Here is a 7441-nt window from a genome sequence, read left to right on the forward strand (position 1 = left end):
ATTGGCTCACACAGTTATTCAAAAATTTGAATTAGTGACAAAATTTAAAATCAGCAGGTTTCACACATAAATTTAATTTGCAACTTAAGGAAAAAAAGGTGTGTTTTTTTTTTTTCTACATAGCAACCACTGGTTGGAGCTGAGTAGCACCTGCTTTTCCTAGAAGCTCAGATTCTTCCCTTTGTCAGTCTCCTCCCTTCCCCCTAGCCTGCTGACAATGAGTTTGAAGGCCAAGGGCTCTTTGTCATCCTTTTTATCACTAAAGTTATCACCTGACCTTTTCAGGTATTCGAATTTCCAAGCCCTATTTCTTTATTTGGGTACCACAGCATGGTAACTAGTGCAGCTAGACTTTGGAGCAGTCCTTGGGATGGGTTTTCCTGGCACGTCTATGAATATACTTGAACACCTTGTAAATGGGACCCTGACGGAGAAGACTGTGGTTCTGTACTGGTTTTTATTGAAAATACTAGGCCTGGGCATGTATGCTCATGGGACATTATCCAAGTGGGTACACCACAGGAGCACATGCCCTGTGCACTCAATTGAATACTGAGCAAAAGTCAGGTTTATCTCCTAGAGACTTTCTCTTATCACAGGGTAAGAATCAGTCGGGCAATAAAACATGAATACTTAACACATCACATGGTGATAGTAACACAATATAGAGAGCTTAATGTTTGTTCTAAGATGGGTGCTTCTTATCTGACTTTTATATTTATGATAAGAATAAGCTTAGTACCTAGTGATTCATCTTTGAAATAAACTTTCTCATTTTTACTTCAAGCTTGGGGATTCATTTAATTAGAATCCTTGAGATTGTCAGGTGAGCTTTTATCATTTCTAATGAATCCAGTTTCTGTAGTATCTTGCTGTGGTAGACTGTACTGTTGTTTAAGAGTATTCACTGCTTCTCCCTTGGATGAGATTATATGTCCTTGCCTTGTTGACATCAGGCTTGACCATGTGATTTGTTTGGGACAATAAAATGCAAGTGGAAGTGATATGTGTCACTTCAGAGCCAGAGCTCTAAGAGCTAACAGACGTTCATCGTTGTTCTCTCTTCTCTGGACCACAATGAGGAGAGCCAGGATCTGAGGTGAAGGCAACATGGAGCAGAGTCTGTTCCCTGCTGGATATAGAGCCTGAATGAGAAATAAACCTTTGTTACATGCCACTGAGATGTTGGGATCATTTGTTATGGCAGCATAATCTAACTTATCCTGACCAAGACATGGGCAAAAAAAGCAAAAATACTAACTCTGATGCCTCTGATATCACAACAGATTGCAAAAATTTCAATTTTTTTTCTGTGTATCAGAATGATTTACATTTTCTCATTCATTGAGAAGTAAATGCCATAAATTTACTTATTTACTTATTTTTGGCTGCGTTGTGCCTTCGTTGCTGCACGCGGGCTTTCTCTAGTTGCAGCGATCAGGGGCTACTCTTTGTTGCAGTGCACAGGCTTCTCATCGCGGTGGCTTCTCTTGTTGCGGAGCATGGGCTCTAGGTGCACGGGCTTCAGTAGTTGTTTCACCACGGGCTTCAGTAGTTGTGGCATGCGGGCTCTAGAGCGCAGGCTCAATAGTTGTGGTGCATGGGCTTAGTTGCTCCGCGGCATGTGGGATCTTCCCGGACCAGGGCTCGAACCCGTGTCCCCTGCATTGGCAGGCGGATTCTTAACCACTGTGCCCCCAGGGAAGTCCAGTAAATGCCGTAAATTTAAACTCATAAAATAATTATATACTCATAAAATGCTCTCTTTATATGATACATAAAATTACAGATATATAGATACACATATCAGATACACATGTATCACCCTCCCAGGACAAAGCTTAGATGGGGCACTGTCAATGTTTGCTTTTTTGCATATCCTTTTTTAAGTACCCATTGCTGAACAAACCCCTTTCCAACAGACATATTCTTTCTTGAGATAAGCCAATGGCTTCAATCAAGCTACTGTGTCAAGTTCTGCTAACCTGGAAGGCATTTTGCCCCTTTAAGGTGGCTGTGTATGTCTCAGCTCAAATCCATTATGAGTGAAATATTTTTAAATTATTGCCATAATACATGTACCTGGAAAAAAATGCCAGAGTATAAAATGATAAGCAAATTCTCCCTCTCTGCCCCAATTCCCAGTACCACTCTACAGAAGTAATCCCGTTAGGAGTTTCTTATCAGGGCCAGCTTCATGGGTGTACTACCTCTGCAGTCACCCAGACCCCCATGCTCAGCCCTCTGCACTTGGTTTAATGTGCTACCATTACCATCTGAAATTCTTAATCACGTTTGAACAAGGACCTAGCATTTTCATTTTGCACTGGGCCCCCAAATTATGTAGCTGGTCCTGCTTATGTATATTCTTCCAGAAACATTTTTATGCACACACAAGCATATGTTTGCTTATTTTTTAAAAAACACAGTGGTTCGGAGGTTTCCCTGGTGGCGCAGTGGTTGAGAGTCTGCCTGCTGATGCAGGGGACGCGGGTTCGTGCCCTGGTCCGGGAGGATCCCATGCGCCGCAGAGCGGCTGGGCCCATGAGCCATGGCCGCTGGGCCTGAGCGTCCGGAGCCTTTGCTCCGCAACGGGAGAGGCCGCAGCAGTGAGAGGCCCGCGTATCGCAAACAAAAAAACAAAAAAACACAGTGGCTCATCAAGCCCTTTTCTTCTTCCTGGGCCTGCAGAAAGACTACATTTCTCAGCCTCTTTTGCAATTAAGTTGGAACTCTGTGACAGCTCGGGCCAGTGGAAGGTGGGCAGAAGTGATATATACTACTTCCAGAAGGATCCCCTAAGGGGACCTGCCCACTTTTCTGCACAGCCCTTCTGCTATATGTATGGCTCTCTATGTTTGCCTGGAAATGAAGGACTCTAAGGGGGCACAGTTACATGATAGGAGGATCCCATCATAAGTCATCACTGGAAGGGGAGCCACTTGGAAGAACCTCTAGCCCACATTAGACTGCTATTCTGTAAAGCTACGGAGTCTTTGGGGTTGTCTACTACAACAGCTATAGTGTTAATTACCGTAAGACATACACAGGCGGGACCACGGTATGTTTATACATAAATATATGTGTGTGTGTGTGTGTGTGTATGTCTTTTGGCACCTTTAAAAAACCCACATATTTTAGGAGTGTTTTCATTACATGTATGTTGAATTTATACTTAAATTCATCATGAGTTCTTGGTAGGCAACTCACCACGGCTCTTGAGTAATGACAACCTAAGCTATGTTTGTCAAGCACAGAGCAGGAGAATTTCTATGAAGCTCCTTGGGCCAGTCCAAGCCCCAGATCTATTTACCTACTCCCCCTGCTCTGTGCCAAAGCAGGACTGGCTCCTGTAGACTGCATTTCCCACGACTTCCTGAGTCAGCTGGCTTCCTGCTGGGCCTAGCCAATAGAAAACAGGAAATCAGGAGGTGGGAGAAAGGGAAAGGCCAGAGTGTTTTCCCCTTTTCTCATTGCCTTGAACAGCATCTGTAGCAGCTGCTGAATCTTTTTTTTTTTTTAAGATTTATTTATTATTTATTTATTTACTTAATTTATTTTTGGCTGCATTGGGTCTTAGTTGCGGCATGCGGGATCTTCCTTGAGGCACACAGGATCTTTCGTTGTGGCACGCAGGCTTCTCTGTAGTTGTGGCGTGTGGGTTTTCTCTTCTCTAGTTGTGGCGCGCAGGCTCCAGGGCGCATGGGCTCTGTAGTTGTGGCACGCAGGTTCCAGAGCACGTGGGTTCTGTGGCTTGTGGCACGCAGGCTCTAGTTGAGGCGCGTGAGCTCAGTAGTTGTAGCATGCGGGCTTAGCTGCTCTGCGGCAGGTGGGATCTTAGTAGGCTGACCAGGGATCGAACGTGCATCCCCTGCACTGCAAGGCAGACTCTTTACCACTGGACCACCAGGGAAGTCCCAGCAGCTGCTGAATCTTTTCAGTGCCTCTACCTCCTGCTGGGCAGGCCCTCCACAGTTATGACTTAAACCAATTGACCCCATCCCTGGTCTCCATAACACCACCTTCCTTTTTTACCCTTCCTTACAGACTGAATGGTTGTGTCGCCCCAGATTCAAATATGTTGAAGCCCTAACCCTCAACATGACTGTACTGGAGGTAGGTCTTTTATGGAGGTGATTACTGTTAAATGAGGTCATCAGGATGGAATACTGATCCTTTTAAGAAAGACACCAGAGAGCTCTCTCTCTCTCTCCCTCCCTCCCACCCCTTCTCTCCCCCATCACACACAACACAGTGAGTCGGTAGCGGCCTAGAAAAGAGGCCTCAGAATGAATTCTACCTCCCTGGCACCTTGATCTTGGACTTCCCAGCCTCTAGAATTGTTAGAAATAAAGTTCTGTTGTGTAAGCCACCCAGTCTGTGGCATTTTGTTATAGCAGCTTGAACAGGCGAAGACACCCTTGCAGCTGAGGAGCTCTGGTAGCTGCCTGGCATTGCTAAGTTCTGGGCTGTCTCCTTCGGGCTTCTCCTTCGGGCTTCTCAGCTTTTCTATCACCAATTCTCTGCATTAAACTCCCTCTATTTCAAGTGCTCACAGTGGTTTCCCGTTTCCTGATCAGACCCTGAATGATTCACTCTATCATTCTCAAAGACATTGCATGGACTGAGATATATCCAGCTTCCTTCACTGACAACGCAGTGTGCTGCTTAAGAAAGACACTATCAAATTAGGCTGACCTGAGTTTGAATCCTGACCCCACCCACTTCCTTGTTCAGTTGCCAAAGTGTAACATTAGTCTCACTAAGCTTCAGTTTCTTCATCCACAAAATGGGGATAAGAATATTAAAGTCTAGCCCACAGAGGAAATAATGCTTGAAAGGTACTTAGCATAGTGCCTGACACAGAGAAAGTGTTCAGTAAGTGTTAGCTAATATAATAGGAGGAGGGACAGGGCCTGGTGAGGAGCTGACATTGTCGGCCATAATTACCAGAGCGTTCTTATAATTTGCGATGTGCAGTCAGTCTCCTAACAGTGCTGGGAGCCTTTGCGCAGCATCCTAGAAACTTGTTTATAATCCCCTCGTTTATAATCAGTGTCCGGAACACATTATGGGAGAGTCTCAGGAAGTCAGGTTGGCCCTGATTTCCTAATTACCACAGACCACCTTACATTAGGCCTGCCTTTTTTTCTGTACTACCTACACCTGGCCCTGAACTCACCCTTGGTTTCCGGGCCTTTAACCAAAGGACCCCAACATCAGACTTCCCTGGTGACACAGTGGTTAAGAATCTGCCTGCCAATGCAGGGGACACAGGTTCGAGCCCTGGTCCAGGAAGATCCCACACGTTGCTGAGCAGCTAAGCCCGTGCACCACAACTACTGAGCCTGCGCTCTAGAGCCCACGAGCCACAGCTACTGAAGCCCATGCACCTAGAGCCCGTGCCCTGCAACAAGAGAAGTCACCTCAGTGAGAAGCCTGAGCACCGCAACAAAGAGTAGACCCTGATCTCCGCAAGTAGAGAAAGCCCGTGCGCAGCGACCAAGACCCAATGCAGCCAATAAAAAGCACCCCAATATATGCAGTCCTCTCTCCCCTCACCCCTCACCCTTCACATACCCCAGCCAGTCCCCAGCATCTAAGGCCTTCCAAAGCCATCGAAAACCTAAGGAACTGCTGAGAATTCCCGACCTGGAATCAGCAAATGTTTTCTGTAAAGGGCCAGATAGTAAATATTTCAAGGTTTGTTTGCAGGCCACTTACAGTTTGCATGCTAACTACTCAGTTCCACCTTTTTAGTGTGAAAGGAGCAGAAAGTGAATGGGCATGGCTGTGTACTAATTAAACTGTATTTATAGACACTGATATTTGACTTTCATATAATTTTTACCTGTCACAAAATATTATTCTTCTTTTGAGTTTTAGCTATACCTAAAATATAAAAAATATTCTTAGCTCTCAGGCTGTACAAAAACAGGTGGCAGGCAGAATATGGCCTGCAGGCCATAGTTTTCTGATGGCTTTTAGTCAAGTTCCTGTGCTTTTTTAGTTGTTGCCCTTTCTTTCCTTCTTTGCTGTGTGACACTGGGTAAGTCCCTTAGCCTCTCTGGGCTTCAGGGTTTTTTAAATTAAATTATTCAGTTTTATTGAGATATAATTGACATACAATACTGTATACGTTTAAGGTGTAGAGCATAATGATTTGACATAACATATATTGTTAAATGATTACCACAATAATTTTTTTTTTTTCTTTTTGGCCCTGCTGCCCAGCATGCAGGATCTTAGTTCCCTGATCAGGGATCGAACCTGCATTCCCCTGCAGTGGAAGCCCGGAGTCTTAACCACTGGACTGCCAGGGAAGTCCCATACCACAATAATTTTAGTTCACATCCATCTGGGCTTCAGTTCTTTCCCAGTAACCCCGGAGTAGTAGTAAATGAGTGTTTATTAAAACCAGCTCTTCCGTGAGGATGGGGCAGGAGAGCAGCTGTTGGTTTTGCTGTTCCTGTTTTCAATCTTTTTTTAATTGTTTAGGTTTCCAGGTAAAAATGTCATTTCAACAGAAGTTCCCCGCGAACGAATTAATTTGAGAAATCACTAATTGATCCAGGGGTTCCAAATCTTTCCCCTGCCTCCTCATTCTTTACCAGCACAAAACAAATCCAACATTTCAAAGAGACGAAGTGGCGTAAAAGTTTACTTTCCTCCCTGAGTACTCCCTTATCAGACGATCAGTATGTTTGTTTATGTCTTGTTTATATATTTGTTCTACGCACAAAGTTCCATTCACTCATTAAAGAAACATTTGTGAAGCATCTCCTATGTGCAGCGCACACCCTGGAGGTTCTGAAGTGAACAAAACAGACTTGATTTCTCCCGAAGGAGCGGAGTGATGAAAGAAGGGGCGGGGGTGGGGTGGGGGGATGGCTAGTGCTGTGCGGATGGACCACGTACGAATGCTGGCAAAGAGGGAGGGACAGAGGGCGGGAGGGACAGTTGGATGGAAATCGACCCCAGCTTGTGTGTTCCAAGAACTGTCCAACTGTCATTCCGAACCCCTGCTATCTTACCTCCCCGACTTCCTTCCGGTGCTTTACGCCAAACACAGGCTTCAGTTTCCTGGGCTAGCGCCTGCGCCAGCGCATCCTTTCCGCCCCTGCCGTTCCCAGCGCACAGGAGGGGAAAGAGTTTGGAAGTCACACCCTCCTGCTCCGCACGCCACCAGCCCCCCTCCCTCGCGCTTCTCGGAACTGCTCACTGCCCCGCTCACAGCCGACGCCCCATTACTGCGCTTATCAGTTCGGGCCACGTGAAAACCTGGCGACCCGCAGGGCGACGTTCTGGCCTCCATGCAAGTGTTCTGATCTCTGTAGGGAAACAATATTAAGGCTAACCCCAATCTGTTTCAGTGACCTTTTCTAGACAGAAACGTTGCTGCCAGCTATTGCTAGGGAATGCATACCTACGCACGTTCTCT

General features: G+C 45.7%; 1 long non-coding RNA gene across 1 annotated transcript; it reads right to left on the bottom strand.

Moving 5' to 3' along the window:
* Positions 1–272: 272 nt before the first annotated feature.
* LOC137224850 (uncharacterized) lies at positions 273–7240 on the bottom strand. The gene is made up of 3 exons (XR_010943542.1): positions 7035–7240; positions 3314–3402; positions 273–1145 (listed from the first exon to the last, which is right to left on the bottom strand). It is a non-coding gene; the product is annotated as an uncharacterized lncRNA (long non-coding RNA).
* Between the last annotated feature and the right edge of the window lie 201 nt (positions 7241–7441).

Source organism: Pseudorca crassidens, chromosome 1 (assembly GCF_039906515.1).
Source record: "Pseudorca crassidens isolate mPseCra1 chromosome 1, mPseCra1.hap1, whole genome shotgun sequence".
Lineage (NCBI taxonomy): Eukaryota > Metazoa > Chordata > Mammalia > Artiodactyla > Delphinidae > Pseudorca > Pseudorca crassidens.